Here is a 21,552-nt window from a genome sequence, read left to right as displayed (position 1 = left end):
CGGTCAAAATGGTCCCAGTGCGCCTGCGCAACCAGCCTGCGACTCTGAAAGAGCGACGCAGGCGCAGCAACCATTTCCTTTTCTTTGGAACCCGCCCCCTGGATGTGGAGCCCGGAACTGAGCAGGCGCAAAGATGATTCTAGCGACAGGGTCGCCATTGAGTTGGCAAACTGTGCATGCGCAGGGCTGCCCAGTAAGTTGAATGTCTGAAATCAGGTTGATTCTTGCGCTTGTTTTAAAGAAAGGGTGTGCAGTTTTGTGTGCGCCCTACCCCAGAATATATTTTAATGGTCTTATAGCAGCGAGGGTAACATGAAAACTTTGAACTAGCTCTGTAAAATATAAGGGCTCATTCATTCATTCAACCTACATTTATAGGTTTGTCAAAGAGTGCTAGCTTGGCTCTGGGATATGAAAATAACGAAAACCTCCGAGCTAGTATGTGTCTGCCCAAGTGAAGCCCATGGTATAGCTAGTGAGGACTCTTATTAAACTTTTTACAAATACTTTTTTGTATCATGAAGAACAAATACAGATGGGGGAATAATTTACTTTTGTTCCAGTTTTAGAGTGTACTCATTTTACACTCAACTCTCAACCACTAGCCCACCTTCCCCTTTATGAATTTTCATAATTTCTTCACATATTGTACAACCCTAGTCCCCTAAACTTGCTGGGTTTGATTATTTTGAACAAGGTAAAGGTTCTGTTCTGTTCAGGGTGCCGCTGTATTAACACATTCATCTTGAACTAAAATGTCAAGTTAAATTTCTTTTTGCAGGAGTTAGCTGCGAAGAGTATCTCCTCTGCCTAGAAACACTTATTGACAAATGGGGATTTGTCAATTTTAGTAATTGTGAATTTGTTTGAAATCCTTAGAGGGCAGATTTTAATTGCAGATTTAGTCTTCATTCGAAAATGATTTTTTCCTTTTGTGATGACTCAGTTGATGACTGAGTTTGGGATAATCACTGTCTGAGAAACTATGTTGCCAATGTCTCGAGTGTGTCTAGGAAAGTAGCTGTGTTCTATGTCTTACTATTTTCCATGATGACACGTGCACAGCCAAAATTTTTTTCCATGATGACACATGCACAGCCAAGATTTTTCTGTTTCCTATTATTTCTATGGCCGATAAAGACTGCCATAGAAATAATAGGAAACACACTATAAGTGAGTTAAAAATTGTTATAGAGACGATAAGTCTTTCAGAACCAGAGTTGAATTACAACTTTTTAGGCTTTTACTCTGAACTAACAAAGCTTTTAAATCAGGATTTGCTATTATAATATTGAAAAATTATAGCAGGAGGGGTTAGATTAAGAGGAATAAGGCAAAAAGATTTCAGTACATCAATGTTAGTAATGAGTGGGCATTAGATATGTTGTACCAGAACTTTAAAATTTTGTATTTAAATGAAGAAAAAAGTATGAAATATTTGTTTGAGGATTCTAAAGTTGATTGAAGAAAAATTCAGAAAGAGTGAATAACCTCTTTTAGGTTTTGTATTAGAGAAAAATGGACTGAAAATGACTGGGGGAAAAAACCCCAATATCTTGTTTATCCTAAAAGATCAAAAGGGAATGTATTCTATGATGAAATTCATAGTAAAATTACTCTTACCAGGTACAGAAATTATAGGAGAAGCAGAGGAATTGAGAACAAAAGTTATTTGAAATATTAATTTTTAATATACTAGATATTAAGTTAGTGATAATGTGTATGCTTACACTTGTGGAGGGGTTGTAAGCCTTAGAAATGCTAGAATTAATTCACAGTTACGTCTTCAGCTTCAGGCAAGAGTTGTGAGTTCTGAGTGGTTTCCAGAGAGGTGCTGCACAATCTGTCAAGGCTGGGCTAAGGGTATACTCAGGTAGGTAGGTATCAGCAAAGAACAATTACCAGGGCCCAGGAATGATGGAGGGCTGATCTCTGGGCCAGCTGTGAATGTGGGCTTGTCAAGGGTTGAGATGGAGACTAGGGAAAACCTGATGCAGAAGCTGGAACACAGTTTATGTTAATCACTTGGATTTTTCTCAGAAAATTTCATTATGCTAACAGTATTTCAGTACTGGGAGCATTTTTAACACTTTTATTGGACTTTTTTTCAGTGACTGTTTTGATTATTTCCTCTATTTTCATGCCCATCACTCTTATATAATAGTGCTGAACCTTTAAGAATAATGGGTGCTTAGTAAAAGCAAATGGATGGTGTTTCCCTGAAACCCTCTAGGCATTTATTCCAGAATTCTGGTGTTTTATTGTTTTAATATAGTATATACATTATTCCTTTCATTTTGCAAAGTGGTTTAGAAAAATTATTAGGCAAACTGGGGGAAAATAGGGTTGGTGTATAGCTCTTACAACCAGTGCAACTAACAAAATACTAACGATCCTAACAAAAATAATTGCAAAGTTTAACAAAAGTTTTAAACAATCCCCAATCTAGGAAATAATATAGCAAGTATAGTACTTTAATTACAAAGAAAGTGAAGGTGTTTGATGGTAGGGGTGTAAGGAAATGTAGAAGCTGCCAAATTGTAAAAAGGAAGAAAAAGTAAAGGTGCTAGAAATTTTTATAGTGAGCACTTCAAAAAACACAGAAGAGGGCTAAACTGAGTCAGGAGCTGACTTGAAAAGTGAACGAGCATCACACATAGTACAGTACTTGGTTCTGTTTGGCTTGATGGGAGCAAAAAGTTCACATCCTGTGGGAAAAAAATCACACTTGAATCAGTGTAATTTCTATGTTATTTGAAAATCATTCCTCTATTTCCTGATTGTGTATGAGGAATTAGCATTATTACAAAACTTGCACTGCAACATAACAGATTGAAATTCTTTCCTTAAGACTAAAGTTGCTATATTATTATCAGTGGGGTCGGATATATTCATGGCAGGTGTCTGAAATAGTCATACTTTCCCAATTTTAATGGGTTTTCTACTTATGTTAGGATCTTGTTTTAAGTGAGTTGAATCCAGTATTTGGGTGGGGTCTGAGAATCTGCTTTTCGAAAGCAGCTTCTGTGTAATTAATTCTAAAGCTTCTGGCATGTGGACCACATGTTTTGAAAATAGACATTGAGGGGGTTGGGGGTAGTACTCAGTTGGTAGAGCGCTTGCCTCTCATGCGCAAGACCCTGGGTTCAATCTCATGGTTACTGATATTGGTGTTTGGACATCTACTTATTTTCCTTCATTATTAATTTTTATTTTATCTTAAGTTCTATGGTAAAAGCTGAGAATTGCCTTGAAACATCTTTGCCTTTTTCTTTTGTCATGTGACACCTGGCTTAAAGATGGTGTTGCTCAACCTCCTGTGCATCTAACTGTGGTCAAGCAGATACATTTTATTTGCACATTTCTAAAAGATTTGTGAAAAGAGCAGCTCATTCTCTCTTCCTGTTTGGAACATAGATGTGATAGCCTGTACTCCAGCAGTCATCTTGGGACAATCAAAATAAAGGTTAAACCATGGATACAAAAGCAGTCAGATGGATAAGCCTAAGTCCATGAAAACTTTGTCCAGTTGTCATTTAAGCCTTCAATTGCTTACTTTCAGACTTATTTTTTAATAAATGAGAAAGTCCTGTCTCGATATTATTTTTGTTGCACTTAATGGTGCAAGTACTTTACTAGATACAGGGGATATAAAAATTAATGTCCAATCTCTAATTTTTTTTGTATTGGGGATTGAACCTAGAGGGCATAATCACCGAGCAACACTTCCCCAGGGCCCTTCCCCCGTTTGGGGGTACTGGGTATTGAACCCAGGGACACTCAACCATTGAGCCACATCCCCATCCCTGCTTTGTATTTTGTATTCTGAGCTCCTTGCTGTTGCTGAGGCTAGCTTTGAAGTTATGATCCTCCTGCCTCAGCCTCCTGAGCCTCTAGGATTACAGGCATGAGCCAACATGTGCGGCTTCCCCAGCCCTTTTGTATATTTTAATTTGAGACAGAGTCTTACTGAGTGGCTTAGGGCCTCGCTAAGTTGCTGAGGCTAGCTTCAAACTCACAATCCTCCTGCTTCAGCCTCCAAAGCTTCTGGGATTACTTATGTCACCAAGCCCAGCTGATCTCTAAATTCAAGTAGTTCAATTATCCATATCTTTATCAGTTGTCTTCCATAGAGTACTGTTTTTATAATTTAGTTAGGGGGATTTTCTCTTCTTTTTAAATTATTTTTTTAATTGGTTGTTCAAAACATTACAAAGATTGCAGAATCACATCGGTTACACATCCACATTTTTACATAATGTCCTATTAGTAACTGTTGTATTCTGCTACCTTTCCTATCCTCTACTATCCCCCCTCCCCTCCCCTCCCATCTTCTCTCTCTACCCCATCTACTGTAATTCATTTCTCTCCTTGTTTTTTTTCCCATCCCCCTCACAACCTCTTATATGTAATTTTGATTTTCTCTTCTATCAATTTCACTTTCAAGGATCCCTCTATTTTTGGTCATGTTGGTAAGTATCCTGCCAAATGTATTCTTCCAAGTTTTTGTGGTACATTCTGTTCTTTAAAAATATAACATTTTAAGTCAGAATGGGAAAATCAAGACCTGTAAAACAATACTTATATAGCCAACTTATCTAGTTTCTTTTACTTCCAGAGTCACTACCTTCACAGTGAAGAATTAAATTTGCAAGTTTAATCCCCAAATTTGCAGTTCCCCATTCTAGACTTCTGGCTCCCTGATAATAGTCTATAGCCTTACCTTGAAGGCAGCATTTCACATCGTCTGTAACAGTATTTAATGGATTTTATGAGCCCCGGAAGGCTCTATATTATGCCTTTCTCTAAGATACTACCTTTGATCCCAAATAGCTTGTCTCTTTAGTTATGTCAAGTTGATATAAGGAGGTCTCTACACAGCCCAGTAAAATTGTTTCTAGTGATTACATTTTTCTCTTTAGCATACTGTTGAGCAGAGGTAATAGAGTTGCTGCTTTGGATGATTCAGAATCAACTACTCTTCACTGCCAAAGTTTTGTCTTCTATAAGATTCTTTTCTCATGTACTGTGTGCTTCTTGTCTGGAAGTAATTGAGTTCAATTCATGTTAGGATTTTACTTCAACCACTGATAAAATTTTAAGTTGCAGAATAAATTATCTTACACTGGCCAAATTTTTTGTAGATTTGATAGTGGAAGGTCAGTTTAAATAGAATTATATTTAGCAATTATTACTTATTTTTCATGTGAAAATGATATTGTAGCTGTAAAGAATAGACTTATCTCTTAGAGACACATACTAAATTATTTGCAGGTAAAATGGTATACTGTCTGGATTTACTTCAAAATAATCTCCAAGAAACAAGAGGAGGAAGAGGTGCACTATCTCACTACAGGAAGATAAATCTTGAGTTTTTTGGCTAGTATTATCTAGTCTGTTTTTTCTTTCTCTTAGTATTATCTAGTCTATTTTATATTGCTGTTCTTTGCCATCATTTATTCTTTGTCACAATAAGAACATGAGTGTCAATGGAAGAGGTGGATCATGATATTATTGGTTAGAGACCTAACCAATTCAGTGGCAATCTTCATCTATTCATCCTGAGGTGAACTCAGACACTCTTATGTCTTGTGGATCTATACATCTATTCTCAAGCATTTATTTAAAACTATTAGACAATAGCACTATTTTTATTATTTTAAAATTTTTCTTTCATTCCACATCCACTACCCCATGTCTCCACTTTTCTTGAAAAAATTGACTTCTTAAAAGAATTGTTCATGATTTCCATCTTTAATTCTTCTTCCCTATGATACATCTTGTTATTGTAGTAAACATAAGACAATTTTACCACATAATTTAAAATTGCATTATTTAGTAGCATTTAATACATACACAATATTGTATGATGTAACAGTCACCATTGTCTAGTTCCAGAACATTTTCATTATCCCCAAAGGAAACCCTCTACCTATTAAACAGTCTTCCTATTGCCCACTTCTGGCTGCACAGGACAACCCCTTCTCTATAGATTTTCCTATTTTGTATATTTCATATGAATTCATACAATATGTGGCTCTTTTTTTTGGGTACTAGAAATTGAACCCAGGGGTGCTTTACCCCAGTTCTTTTAAAAAAAAAATTGAGGCAGGATCTAACCATGTTGCTTAGGGGCTCACTAAATTACTGAGTCAGTCTGGCCTTGAATATGAGATTCTCCTGTCTCAGCCTCCCGAGTTGCTGGGATTACAGGCATAAGCCACTGCACCCAGGTAATATGTGGCTTTTTGTGTCTGGGTTCTTTCATTTAGCATAGTATTTTTCAGGTTCATCCATATTATAATACATACCTATGTATTATTCCATTTTTATAATTAATATTCCTTTGTATGAATCTACCACATTTTGTTTATCCATTCATTAGTTGCTAGTCATTCAGTTGTTTACACATTTTGGCTATTATGCATAGTGTTGCTATGAACATTTGTGTGCAGGTTTTTATTTGAATATTTGTTTTTAGTTGTTTGAGATGTATACCTAGGAGTGCAGTTTTTGGGTCATCTGGTAATTCTTGCTGAGAAACAGCCTAGCTTGTATCCATTGCAGCTGTAACATTATACATTCCCACCAGCAATGTATCATGGTTCTAATTTTTCACATCCTACTGACATTTTTTATTTTTCTGTTTTTTTATTCTATCCATCTGAGTGGGTATGAAATGATATTGTGATTTTAATTTGCATTTCTGAATGACTCAATAATAATTTGCATCTTTTTGTATATTTTTTGCCCATTTGTCTATTTCGGAAGAGCTGTTCATTCCTTGTATACTTTTTTGGACCAACTCCTAAAAACTTACAGGAAAAATGTCCATTGAAGTCCTTTGGGTATTTTCTTTTTCTTTTTATTAGTACTAGGGATTGATTTCAGGAATGCTTAACCATTGAACCACATTCTCAGCCCTTTTTTATATTTTAATTTTGAGACAGGGTCTTGCTAAATACCTAATTTGAACTTGGAATCCTTCTGCCTCAGCCTCCTAAGCCATTGGGATTATAGATGTGCACCATCACACCCAGCTCTTTGGTCAGTTTAAATTGGGTTCTTTTTATTATTGTATGAGTTCTTACTGTATTCTGCATCCTGGACCCTTATCAAATATATTATTTGCAGATAACCATGAGAAAGAATAGCATGAATCTTAAAAATCTAAAATATTCTGATATTAATTTAGGTGGATTGAAAGTATAGTTTAAAAAACTAGTTTGCCTATGAATTTACTATTAGTAGAAGTAAAAAATATCCCAAATTCCTTAGTTATAGGCAATCACTGAGTCCATTTCTAATCCTTGAACACTTCCCTAAACATAGAAATTTTAGATGTATAATTTAGTTCTTAGATTGGCATTATAATCTTATCTTGGAACCAAATATGTTATGGGCTGGTGGGGTATAGCTCAATGAATAAGGCTTTGGCTAGCATGAATAAGGCTTTGGGTTTGATCCTTAGAAACTCAAAAGTAAATAAAGGTTAATAATTGCTGAGGGCCATTACCAAGTAGGAATGACGCATCGAAATTTCCTTGCCAAGCGTACCCCATGCTGCTTAGAGGACATTCGATGGGACATTGCATGCATGCTTTAATAAGGTGACCTTGCTCAAGGACCAAGGCGGATCCGGGTTTAGAGCTGATCAGGTTTGAGGAAGTAACCGGCTCCTTGAGTTTAAGGCGTTGCAAGTTTAAGATAATGGGTTTTAGGGAAGTTGGAGATTGAAGATTATTGCTGGGATTAGGGTGTTCCTGTTGCTTGTTCCCGTTGAGTTCTCGTGAGATTAAAATGGGATTGGGAGAGAGCCTCGTGGAGTAGGTGAATTGTGCGGTAGACCGCAGAGCGCGATTGCCCCTGGACCTGTGTGGAGGTGGTGTGAGAGCTGGAATAAAGAATTGCTGTTTGAATCTACAAAGTGTGGGTGCCTCCTGAATCTTGTGCCAAGCCCAGACATTGGCAAATAATCATGCAGAATTCCTGTGAACCACCTATAAACTGTCAGTCAGGGTCTACTCAGGAGACAGAACCACTCAGTAATTTGAACGGAACATTTTAATATGAAAAACCATTTTATAGTAAGCTAATCAATAACTAAAATAAGGATTAACTACTAAAGAACAAATAGTTACTAATAATTCACTAAGAACAGGAATTTACTTAAGAACTCTGTAGAATGCAAGAAGAGCAGATATAATGAACACCTACTATTTCTGTAAGTGAGACTAAGTTGTCATAAATGAAAAAAACTCAGAAGGGGGCCAACATTGACATCATAATACCCTTGGACAGGGTGTGGCCATGATCTACTCAGAAAAATCTGCTGAGGCATCACAGGTCCCAAGTGGCTGGAAATTGTAGGGACACTAGGAACAAAGTTGGAAATCAACCCTCTGGGATGCTGGTAAAACTTGCTGGAAGCTGCTGTCTGTGTTGCTCATAAACTGTGCAGTGGTGCCGGCAAAACTTGCAGGAGCATGAATGCCCCTGGGTGTCCCACTTGTTGCTTGTTGTCAAGAGCTGAGGGAGCAAAACGACACACAGAAATGAGGAAGAGAAGCCCCTTCCTCCTGACATGTCCCTCTTCACCCACTGCTAATAAAGCTAACATTGCATTTGCCAATGAAAGGGTTATGTTCACGTAGTCCAGTTTGGGCCTCACAAGGCAAGATAAAGGTGGATTTGGTACTAAGAGGAAATATATTGGTAACTGGCACAAATGATCATTTGTGACTATTTTGGGGAAGAATCCAGAGAAAATATATTTTAAGAAAATATTCAGAAGTGGTTATTTATGCAATGTAGGATAGTGGTGTTTCTTTCTTTGATGACAAAGCTTATAAATGATTGAAGAAATTTGTAAAAATTGAAAAATAGGTATGCTGAGAATTATCTGAAGCTGTGTCTAAGTCAGCTTTTTTGCTGTTGTGACCTTAAATTTGACAATAATTTTAAGGAGGAAAAGTTTATTTTAGGTTTGATGGTTTCAGAGATCTTAGTCCATAGACAGTTCCATTTCTCAGTACTCGAGGTGAGGCAGAAGATCATGGCACGAGATTGTACCAGAGGGAAGCGACCCACATGATGATCAGAAAGTAGAGACTACACTCACCAGATATATATCCCAAAGGCAAGGCCTCAGTGACCCACCTCTTCCAGCTACACCCTATCTGCCCTCAGTTACCATTTAGTTACTCCCTAACAGGGAATTAATTCACTGAGTTAGGGCTTTCACCTCTCAATGTTCTTACATTGTCTCATGCATGAGATTTTGGGGGATACCTAATATCTAAATCATAAAGTGTGTATCCCAAATTCCCATAAGAGGAAGTTATATCTTGGAGCAGACCCAGGGACAACGCCACAAGTAGGTGCTATGTAGCCCAGTATGAGTGGATACACATGCTCTGGATAAGTGTTCTATTACCTGAAGATGCCTGCAAGCAGGTGCTTGGTTTGCTTGTTTTGTCTGGGTGTGCTTCGGAGGAGGAACTTTCAAACCAGACTTGGCCTATTTTTGAGGATCTTGAAAAAATAGAAATTCTTCCTTTTAGAGGTATGTGAATTAAGAGTGCTTTTTGCTTCAAGGAATAATTGGCCTAAATAACAGCAGTTTCAGAAATAAAGGATAAAGATATTTAATAATCTCATGTACCCAAACATCTGGAGGAAGCAGCTTGTTAATAACTTCAAATACGTCTTTTGCATCTTTCTGTTCTGTTTTCCTTAGAATATTGGCTTGTCATGTTTAGAAGATGGTACTTCTTATTCTGGGCATCATTTTAACCATTTAGACAAGAAGAAGAAAGAAAGGAGTTGACATGTGCTCCTGTATTTAGCAGATATTGTTGGAATCAAACCACCAATAAGTGTCAGGCAATGAGTCATATCATAGAATTTAATAATTAGTGAATAATAATGTATAATCTGGGCTCTTCAGCAAATCCTGCAGATCCAAATATTAGACTTTTTAAAGTTTCTACCTTATAACATGCCTGTCTGCACAGAGCAGGGGCTTTCTCCAATCTCCACTCACTCAAAATTCTACCTTGATCTTCCTGGTAACTCTGGGAATTATCCTCTTTATTTATACTTACTATATAATATATTTAGGATAACATTTTATTTAACAGTGTATTTTTTGCTATAATTCTCTGTTCTAAAATCCCTTTTAAGATATAATTTCTGTGGACGGTAGCAAAGATTTTATTCTTTTTCTCTGCCTTTCCCCTAATTGTAGTAAACTATTATGTTAAATAATGTGAAACTGCCTTTTTAAAGTTTTTAACAACTCTGTGTTGTTAGAGTCTGGGTTTCATTTGAAAAGTGAGAAATTTAATGTTGACTTTGATTGCAAAGAGAATTTCTTTTATTTTAATAATTTCTAAGAAACTTAGAACTTTGGAAGAGCTGTCCATACTTTTTTGGACCAATTCCTAAAAACTTATGGGATAACTCATAAATTATAAAAATATAGTGTGATAAAAGTACAATGTAATTAATCCATGTTATTTGGTAATTCTGTACCCCTAACTTTCAAATATTCCTGGAAAAAATATGCTGGTCCTTCATCCTCTAAAACCTCTGAACTTATTGGCTTTCTCTACTGTAGAATTTCTTGTACTTCAGGAGAGGAGCTTGTTTTTGGCTTGTCTATAATTTAATGTTATTTAAATAATGGAAAAGATTTCTCACTATGATGTTTTCCTGAGATGGTGTTTCTCTAAAAAATGTTTTCAGTTTCAAAGCAAAATCTACAAATCCACAAAAAATAACTAAACATGAAAAAAGAGATTAGCTACTTCAACAGAATGTGAAAAAGGCAGGAAGCAACAGCCAAATTCTTAACTTCTGATTGTCCCAAATCACACAAGTGATCAACTGAGTTATCTGAAAAAGGAAAACAAGCCATTTTTTGGCTGAAAGATTTGTGATTAGTATGTATGATAAACCCACAATGAATGTTTTATAATCAAACAGTCAATTTTTGTGACTTAATTTGAGTTTCCCAGTGCAACATTTCTTGAAAAATTCCTTAAATATCATTCATGATACATTATGCAAAACACTTCACTACTTACATGCAACATTTTCTTGTCTTTTGGGAGCACCCATAACAAGCATTAGTAACAGGTGCAAGTATTCCAGAAAGAAGACTGGGCATATTTATCAATCAGTTTCAGAAATCCATGCTTCTGAGGGACTAGAAGGGAATTTCTTTGATTGAGTAGGATTTAACTACTCTTGAGGTTTTGGAAGACGAATCTAGAATTGTTCTGCAATGTTTTGAAATATAAATTTGGTCTTTGTCCCCATTTCCTGACAGAGCTCCTAAAATTCTTGGAATCTCCCAAGTGATGGGTTTCTTTTCTTTTCTTTTCTTTTTTTTTTTTTTGTGCTAATGAGATGACTGGTGGCTGAGGTCCAGTAGATAGCTTCAGAACAAGAACTGGTCACCTGAAAGAGGAAGGCATGATTACTGGGTTAGAATTTTCAGTCCTACCCCTAAGACCTGGAAAGGAAAGAGAGGCTAAGAGGTTAAGTTGGTCACCAGTGACTGATTATGCCAGTGTAATGAAGCCTCCATAAACCCCTCCCACAGCACAGTGTTGAGAAGGATTCTGGATTGTTGAACACGTGGAGGTTATTGGAGGGTGGCCATCGAGAGAGGACATTGGAACTCTGAGCTCCTTCCCATATATCTTGCCCCCAGGATAGCTTCCATCTGGTTGTTCATCTGTATCCTACAGTTCATATTGTTTAGTGGGTCATGTAAATTTGGGCTTGCTATACCATTGTCATTTACTGTTCCTGATATTTTGTTTTAGGAGCTGAGGGCCCACTTGTAGATAAGAGGAAACTTTTGAATAATCTGAGAAGAAATTGGTTGATCATGGAGAAAACTGGCTCTTGACTGTGTTTCCAACGTTCAGGCTATCAACTAAGAACTGGCTCACCAAAGTAAGGTCTCCCTCTGCAACGTTTAGGGAGCTAAATAATCAAACTCTTAGTACCAGCTACCTTAACTGTGGACTGTGGTAAAAAGCTGTCACCAGCATTATAGGCCACACTGTGCCTGCCAACTCCATTCCAGCAAAGTGGATGTCACTGAGAGGTAAAGATACTTTTAATTTACTAATTAATGCAATACATGTTTACTGAATACTTGCTACAATAAATACATAAAATATGTAGTACATTTGAAGGTGTAAGTGAAATGGAGAAAAATAGCAGTATAGTGAGTTTTGAGTGGGTCAAGATGGCCTCCCTTAAAAGGTGATGTTTATGTGAAGATTTGTTAGGGCATTTGGGAGAGGAGTGTCTGGAAGATGGAAGAGAATATGTGAAGGTTCTGAGATAGAAGTTTCCCTGGAAGGACCAAGCAACAGTAAGAAGGCTAGCATGGTTGGAGCAGAGAGACTGAGGGAATGAGCTCTCTGGCAGAGATCTATACTTATTCCAAAGTAATCCAATGTTTGGTTTTCTATATAAACAGTGTGTATAGATTTTAAACTAAGATATTAAAGATTCTGATAGAATTCTAACTAATATATGATCCTTAAAATGCCAGGACACATCTACCAATACCACTATATTTAAAACTACTAAGCATACTTTCAAATAATTATTTGGCTACCAACAATGTCACTACCTGGTTTAGTGTTTTTTTTTCTTTTAAGAAAGATTTTCTTATTATAAAAATTAAAAACACATTATGTCTTTAATGTAACTTTTTGTGTAGAATTAATGAGTTATATAATTTATTTCTATCTTTTGGAGAATTCTCACAACAGGCTTTATCTTTAAAACTATATGGTGATTGCAACTGAAGAGAATTTGATTTTAAGTTGTCAGACTCATCACTGAAACCTGTCTCAAAGAGGGGATAAAATAAATAGGCTGATTATGACATACTCCCCCTTTTCAAAGGAAGGTGAAATGTGAAAAAATCATTTCTGTAAGAAATAGTAACTTACATATATTTTTCTTTGATAAAATTCTCCACTCTTATAAATGATACACATATTTTAAGAATACCAGTTTTTGTCTGAGACAAAGTGATCTTGAAACAATTATCATTTTGTAATCACCATCATAGGTCTAAGAATTAAGTGGAATGCAGAGGGCAGTGGGGGAGAAAACCATACAAAGGACTGGCTCAGAAACAAAGCTCTCTCACCCTGCCAGGCCTGGCAATGATCTAGAGCAACAGAAATATCTTCCCTGTCTCAGTTAATTTGCCTTCTTGCTATTCCTCTCAGTCTCTCTGTGCTTGCTGTTCCATCTGTTTGGGATGCTTTTCCTCCTGACATCTTCAAGACCCACCTACTCACCCTCTTGAGGTCAAATGTCATCTTTTCAAAGAGACTTTTCTAACCACTGTGTTTAATAAAATAACTTACTTCCTCTTAGATACTACTTATTTTCCTTATCTTACTTAAAGAAATTAGGGTAGCTGTTTTACCATCTGACACATTGTGTTTATATGTTTAGTGTCTTTGTTGATATGTTTAGTGTCTGTTCTCACCCTTCCCATCTATACACATTAGCAAATGTGTATACTACTATATCCTCAGGGCCTAGAGCAGTAGGAAGCACCCAATAAATACAGAAAGAATAATGAAAAAACACTATCTTTATAATATAGGATTTAAAGAGCTGGTTTTGAAGTAGCATTGCCTAGATTTGAATCCTGGCTATAACATTGGATTTAATAGTGTAGGAGGATAATTAGCTTCTGTGTACTTCATTTTCCCCTCTATTTTCTAAAAATGGCTTCAATAAAAAATATCGTAAGATTGTGAAAGAATAAAATAAATTCATGCATTTAAAGAGCTTAGGACAGTGCCTGGTACATAATTCTTGCTCTGTTAATATTGGCTATTGCTCTCTCTCCTCTCTCTCTATATATATTGATTATATCTACTATAATAGATACAATCAATTATATCTATTGATTCGGTAATGTGGCTGAAAAGTGCAGTTATTGGAAATGTGGGTGTATAAATACCTCATATCTAGATGACAGAAGGGAAGAGACTGTTAGGGCCAGAGAAGGAGTGAGGAACTGTAGTTTGCATGTAGTTTGTCTCCAAGAATTGCCATTATTCAATTTCTCCACATATGTATATACTCTCTCTCTCTCTCTCTCTCTCTCTCTCTCTCTCTCTATATATATATATATATATATATATATATATATATGTTTCTCTATATATTTCTCCAAATATATATACGAGGCCTCCATAGGAGGCCTCAGATTTGGTGGAGTAGATGTGAGTTAATCTCACTTTTCCCCAACCCAATGTCTCATAAAAAAAAGTATGAGCCTAAGACATTTTTTTTTCATGCAACTGTACTTTAGGATGGTTTGTTATACATCAGCATACAGTGGAAACCAACCATTTAGTTTGCAGAAATTAGGAAAACTTTAAATTTTTTAACGTTATGATAAAAAATGATCATAATAATGACAATGATAGGCATATTTTATTAAAAATATAGTATATCTCAGGTTTTCTGATTTCTAAATTTACTTCTGCATTTGAATTGTGTATGTTAGATAAATTCCCTTCTAACCAGACTCATTCGTTTCTCTCCCTATCACCCAAGCATGAAAAGTCTTGTAAAACATGTCAAGGATTTTAGACTTTATCTTAAAAGCAATGAGAAATCGTTGAAGGAAGCCGAGCATGTTGCTGATGTTATCATTTTAGAACATTTAGACATTTAGGCTGCAGTGGGGAGAAATGCTGTGGTCTAGAAGTCTTTAAGTGAGGGTTTGGTACTAGGGTGGAGAGAACAGAGATGAGAAAAGGGAATAGAGTTGACTAATAGACAGAGGTGGGTAAGGACTGAAAAGATTGTACCCAGTGCAAATGGATGGATGGATTTGAGGTTACCCTCTAAGTTTTTATTCACATGGTCCTGGAAAAGTCACATGCTTCTATCCATCTGACCTGACTCGGGCAATTACATGTAATTTAATTTCTCTTAATATCATTTTAAGAGGTAAATTTAACTTCAGTTTATTTGGAAATAGGAAAGGTGCCAAGGCCAATGTCTCGGCTTGGCACCAGAATCACGAGGCACTCACAGCTTTGTAGATTCAAGCAGCAATTCTTTATTCCAGCTCTCACACCACCTCCACACAGGTCCAGGGGCAAACGCGTTCTCCCGTCTCCCGCACCAACAACCTACTCCACGAGGCTCTCTCTAAATCCCATTTTAATCTCAGGAGAACTCAACGGGAACAAGCAGCAGGAACACCCTAATCCCGGCAATAATCTTCAACCGCCAACTTCCCTAAAACCCATTATCTTAAACTGGCAACGCCTTAAACTCAAGGAGCCGGTTACTTCCTCAAACCTGATCAGCTCTAAACCCGGATCTGCCTAGGTCCTTGAGCAAGGTCACCTCATTAAAGCATGCATGCAATGTCCCATCAAATGTCCTCTAAGCAGCATGGGGTACGCTTGGCAAGGAAATTTCGATGCGTCATTCCTACTTGGTAATGGCCCTCAGCATCTCCCCCCTTCTGATTAATTAAACAACAAGCAATGCGGCTTAGGACCGTGCCTGGTAGGTTGTCCAATTCAACATATGGTTCTTACCCGTCATCGGATGAACTGACCTCTAGGCGTCAGTCCCCTGTCTTAGGTTGAATCCACTGCAATCAGATCAACCCGTCGCTGACTACCGGTCCAGCATTCAGCCATGCTTGTGGATAGGCCTAAGCACCAGTGGGGGGGTGAGGTTCTTGCCTCACCTCTGTTGGCCCCCAAATTTAACCTTGGTGCCAGTGGGGGGGTGAGGTTCTTGCCTCACCTCTGTTGGCCCCCAAATTTTAGACCATCACTAGTAGAAGGGAGGAAGATACAGAAATGCCACAACACCAAGCCAATTGACGGCTCCTTTGGAAAAATTGCATCACTGGTGACACCATCAGCAAAGATGTCAGCATTACCACAATTAACATGGGGTGCGCTGGCAAGGAAATTGCATCACTGGTGACACCATCAGCAAAAATATGCCAGCAGTACCACAATTCGCTGCACCAGACGATAGTTCACAATGCATGCAACTGATATATAGTCCAGGCAAGTTCTGCAGGCGGTTCAAATCGGAGGAGTCTATCAATATGTCCATTTCCTCCCAAAGTAAATCAAGTCCTTGATTGAGCATTACTTGTTGAGTTATATTCATTGATGCATCAGTTTATACAGTTTACTGTGGTAGCTATCATAGAAGCTGTAGTTTGGTTTTCTTTGTCTTCACCGGCACTGGGATGGAGATGGGAATTCTGGCAATGATGTTAAAGAGACATTATCCTGAACAGAATTATTAAATATGATGAAAAGGAAAAGTGAAAGTAAACAAACAGATCTGTTAATCACCTTTAAAAACAATAGTAAGCAAACAGATCTATTAACCACCCTTGAAAACAATCATTAACAGCTGTTTACCTAATTAGATTAAACCACTTAAATCACGTGAATAAAAAAAAATTCGGATCCATTTTTTCATGAGCGCTCCTCATATAAAAATATGGACATACACACATACTGACATGCAACACAAAACAGGGCACACATAACATACAACATATAAGACAATAATAACGGCCTTGTAGCTTTACCTAGGTAAAATCTCCATTGCAATGTTTAAAAACTCCACAGTCAAAAAATAAAAAACAGTCAAAAAACAAAACTGATCAGAAAAACATTAACCTAGGTTTGTATGAGCTCAAAAAATAAAATAGAACTTTATGATGTGGGAAAAATGCAATAATAAAATAGATATTGAAAAAAGGCACCGTGGTTAATCACTGTCGCAGATGTAAGAATAGCCAAGCTGGAGCTCTGGATTTCAGCTGTTATGGATTTCAGTCAAATCATCTTCTTTTTCTGTAGAAATTGTTTTGGTTAACCTCTCTGGAATCCAAATCGGCTGCTGTTCTCCCTGTGGGAACACACAAACGGAACCCCGACTCCAGACAATAACTGGGTCGGGACCTTTCCATTGTCCTGTTAGAATATCTTTCCAAAGTACCTTAGGCTTATGTACATTTTTCGGATACATATGTCTTTCCGCAGCAGTAAGTCCTGATGAATCCAAATTTAGAAAGTTTAGAGTAAAAAGAGTTATTTTAAGTTTATCTTTGGGGGATATATACCCCTTTCCAATTCCCTCTTTTTGTTTTAATAGGTACGTTTTAATAGTTTGATGAGCTCTTTCAACTATGCCTTGTCCCTGTGGATTGTATGGGATTCCTGTTATATGAGTAATACCAAATGATGAGCAAAATTGTTTAAAAGATTTAGACGTATAACCAGGACCGTTATCAGTTTTTAACTGTTTAGGAACACCCACAGTGGCAAAATTTTGTAAGCAATGAGCTATAACATCTTTAGTTTTTTCTCCGGCATGAAGGGAGCCCATCAAAAATCCGGAAGAAGTATCAACTGTAACATGTAAATATTTTAATTTTCCAAATTCTGGCAAGTGTGTGACGTCCATCTGCCAAATATGGTTAGGTATCAGTCCTCTAGGATTGACTCCAAGATTAACTTGTGGTAAAAAGGTCACACAATTTTGACATTGTTTTATTATATGCCTGGCTTGTTCCTTAGTTATTTTAAAACGCTTCTGTAAAGTATTAGCGTTAACATGAAACCTTTTATGAAAATTTGTAGCTTCTTCTACAGTAGAAAAAATATGTATATCATGTGTAGTTTTATCTGCTAAATCATTGCCCAAACTAAGGGCTCCAGGCAATCCTGTATGTGCCCTGATATGTCCTATAAAGAATGGATCTTTTCTATCCCAGATTAGACTTTGTATAGTGGAAAACAAAGAGAAAACAGTAGAGGAAGGGGAAATCCTACCAGCATCTTCAAGGGATGTTATAGCATTAACTACATACTGGCTATCAGAGAATAAATTAAATACAGAATCTTTGAACATCACAAAAGCTTGTAGAACTGCATTAAGCTCTACCTTTTGAGCTGACTGTTTGGGAACTAAAAATGTAAAAGTTTGGTCAGGGGTAACTACTGCAGCTGTACCATTATTAGACCCATCAGTGAATATATTTGGAGCATTCATGATAGGTGTTTTTCTTGTCATTTTAGGAAAAACTACAGGATGCTTAGACCAAAAAGACAACAAAGGATTAGATGGTAAATGATTATCAAATGAAACATTCGATTTACACATGATTATTGCCCAAGTATTTAATTCATTAGCTAACTCATCAATTTGCTCCATAGTATATGGAGTAATAATTTTATTGGGAGAAATTCCAAACACTGTCTTTGCTGCTCTTATACCTTTGAGTATTAATTGTCCTACAGCCTCAGGATACCTAGTAAGAATAGTGTTAGGAGAATAAGATAAATGTATCCACAATAATGGACCTTCCTGCCAAAATACTCCTGTAGGAATATTTCTTGTTGGTAGTACAATAAATAATAAAGGCAAACTTATATCAATTCTATCTAAATGCATATTTTCCATATATGTCTCAATAATTTTTAATGCCTTTCTAGCTTTAGGAGTTAACATTCGGGGTGAATTTGGATCTGATGGACCTTTTAGAATATCAAATAAAGGTCCCAACTCTCCTGTTGGTATGCCTAGATAAGGCCTTATCCAATTTATATCTCCCAACAACTTTTGAAAGTCATTAAGTGATTTGAGTTGATCTACTCGTATTTGAATTTTAGGTGGACGGACCATGGTTGAGGATAATAGAACTCCTAAATAATTAATTGGAAAATTTAATTGTACTTTGTCTATTCCTATCTCTAGATTATAATTTTTTAACAAGTTTGTAAGTGTGGCATAACATTCCAGCAATGTGTTTTTATCTTTATGTGCCAATAATACATCATCCATATAGTGAAATATTTTTAGTTCAGGATTTTGATTTCTAAGTGGCTGGATTGCTTTATTAACATATATTTGACACATAGTTGGACTGTTAGCCATTCCTTGAGGGAGTACTTTCCATTCATATCTCTCATCAGGACCTTCATGATTTAATGCAGGGATAGTAAATGCAAAACGTGGACTATCCTCGGAATGAATTGGAATCGAAAAAAAGCAATCTTTAATGTCTATAGCTAAAACATGCCACGTTTTTGGTAAAGCAGACAATTGAGGAATCCCTGATTGAGCAGGTCCCATAATGACCATTTCATTATTAATTGCTCTTAAATCTTGTAATAATCTCCATTTACCCGATTTCTTTTTGATAACAAAAATGGGAGTATTATGGGGAGATACGGAAGGTTGTAAATGTCCTTCTGCTAATTGTTGTTTGACCAGATCATGGGCTACTTGTATCTTTTCTTTAGTCAGGGGCCACTGAGGAACCCACACTGGTCTTTCTGATTTCCAAGTAATTTTGATTGTCTCAGTGGCCCTTTCTGAAAATCCAACCCATGTCTGTCTGTTCCTTGATCTATTTGAATTGGCGCTGCTATACCTTGTTCTTGTTTTCCTAATCTTTTTTCTTTCCTGATACCTTGTCTAGCCCTAGTAGTGGGCACATTAGGATTGATGTTATTTGTTAACATCAAACCTAGTTGATCTAGGACATCTCGTCCCCATAAATTAATAGGAAGGTGATCCAAAACATATGGCTGTATAGTTCCTTCACATCCTTCAGGATCCTTCCAATCTAATACCATAGCACTTCTATGGGGATTAGTCGCCACTCCTAGGCCTCGAAGCGTTTGAGTGGCTTGTTGTAATGGCCAATGTTTTGGCCATTCTTGAAGAGATATGATGCTAAGGTCAGCACCTGTGTCCAGCAGTCCATTAAAGTCACGACCCTGAATATTTAGTTTTAACATTGGGCGAGAATCTAAATTTAAAGACAACATAGCCCAATCTACACCTGTGGAGCCTAATCCCTTGGAACCTCTTTCTACATTAAGACTAGAGAACTTATTATGTAGGCTGGGTAGTATTAACAACTGTGCTATTCTATCTCCAGGTGAAATTACTGATATACCTCCTGGAGAACTAGCTATAATTTTTATTTCACCTACATAATCGGGATCAATTACCCCAGGACTTATCATAAGTCCTTTTAATGTAGATGAACTACGTCCCAACAATAAGCCTACTGTTCCTTGGGGAAGAGGTCCTTTTACTCCTGTGGGAATGATTTGAACTCCCATCTCTGGAGTTAATACTGCTCTGGCAGAGGCGCAGATGTCCAACCCTGCGCTCCCTCGGGTTTGTCTGATGAGGGATTTAATGGACAATGTGTCCTGGGCACCACCCTGATGGGGTTTCTGGGTTCCTCCACTGCCCCGTATATTTGTGGTTGTGGGCCCCGGAGCATTGGGCCCCCCGGTCCGTTTTTTGGCAATGAAGCCTGGTGCCTTTCTCCACGATATCGTGGGTAAATACCTGATCCTTGTCCGTTTTTTGATAAGGGAGTACCTTCTATGGTGGTTTGAGAACGGCATTCATTAGCCCAATGTCTCCCTCTACGGCATCGTGGGCAAATACCCAGTATTCTATTCCTTTGATTTCTAGTTTTGTTAAACCCTCCTCTTATGGGGCAACTCCTTTTAAAATGTCCTGTTTGTTCACAATTATAGCATGTTTCTAGCCTGGCATCTAAAGCCTGTTGTACTGCAGCTGCCAAGACTTGCCCTTGTTCATTAACATCTCTACATAATTTAATATATGTGTTTAAATCTTCATGTCTCCATGGTCTAATAACCTCTCTGCAGCAACGATTTGCTTGGTCATAAGCCAGTTGTTTTATTAATGGCATTGCTTGTTCTGTGTCACCAAAAATTTTGGCAGCCGTTTGAATAAGCCTATCTACAAAGTCAGCGTAAGGTTCATTAGGTCTCTGTATTACCTTAGATAGCTGACCTTGTAAATCTCCATGTCCTTGTAAAGTCTTCCATGCCCTAACTGCGTCTGCAGCAATCTGTACATATACAGCAGGATCATATTCCATTTGTTGCCGCTGACCCTCATAAGGTCCCTTTCCTAATAACATTTCAAGACTTCTTTGAGGGTAACCGGCTGCTGCATTTCGCCTAGCTGTCTCCATGCAAAATTCCTCATTGGCAACCTTCCATAACAAATATTGTCCTCCATTTAGCACAGATTTACACATGCTAGCCCAATCTGCTGGCGTCATGTCCAAGTTAGTAATGGACTCCACCATGCTTACCGTGAAGGGGGCTTGAGGACCATAGGTTGTTACAGCCTCCTTTAACTGCTTCACTGTGTTAAATTCTAAAATACGGTGAATTCGCCGCCCTCCTGCCTGTTCAAATACAGGGCATGCTAATCTTTGAGGTCCTGTCTCAGGATCCCATCTATCAACTACGGGGTTTGAGGGCCACTCAGCTGTCTCCATCGGTGGGGCTGTTGGTTGAATTACACCCTCTGGTAAAACGGAGTTAGTGACAGCCTCTTGTTGTGGCCTTTTTTCTAATAACCCCTTTTCCTTTAAATTTTCTCCCTTTCTCTGACTAGCTCGAGAGACCTTCTCTTTTGCTT

The 21,552-nt window shown here is 37.4% G+C and overlaps 1 protein-coding gene across 3 annotated transcripts in view; it reads left to right on the top strand.

The window, feature by feature from the left end:
• Nucleotides 1-21,552, top strand: part of Aard (alanine and arginine rich domain containing protein) — a 54,643-nt gene that overhangs the window by 819 nt on the left and 32,272 nt on the right. The window contains exons 1-2 of one of the 3 annotated variants that reach the window (XR_005737743.2): nucleotides 22-193; nucleotides 11,838-12,124. The exons of 1 other annotated variant lie outside the window; for it this stretch is intronic. The gene's annotated coding sequence lies outside the window, so the exon portion shown is untranslated. Of the gene's footprint in view, nucleotides 1-21; nucleotides 194-11,837; nucleotides 12,125-21,552 lie in introns of those variants that run through there. One more of the 3 variants, XR_005737742.2, reaches the window with a different exon arrangement.

Source organism: Ictidomys tridecemlineatus, chromosome 7 (genome assembly GCF_052094955.1).
Source record: "Ictidomys tridecemlineatus isolate mIctTri1 chromosome 7, mIctTri1.hap1, whole genome shotgun sequence".
Taxonomy (NCBI): Eukaryota; Metazoa; Chordata; class Mammalia; order Rodentia; family Sciuridae; genus Ictidomys; species Ictidomys tridecemlineatus.
The sequence above is the reverse complement of the archived record's forward strand: the minus strand, read 5'-3'. Positions and strand labels throughout refer to the sequence as shown.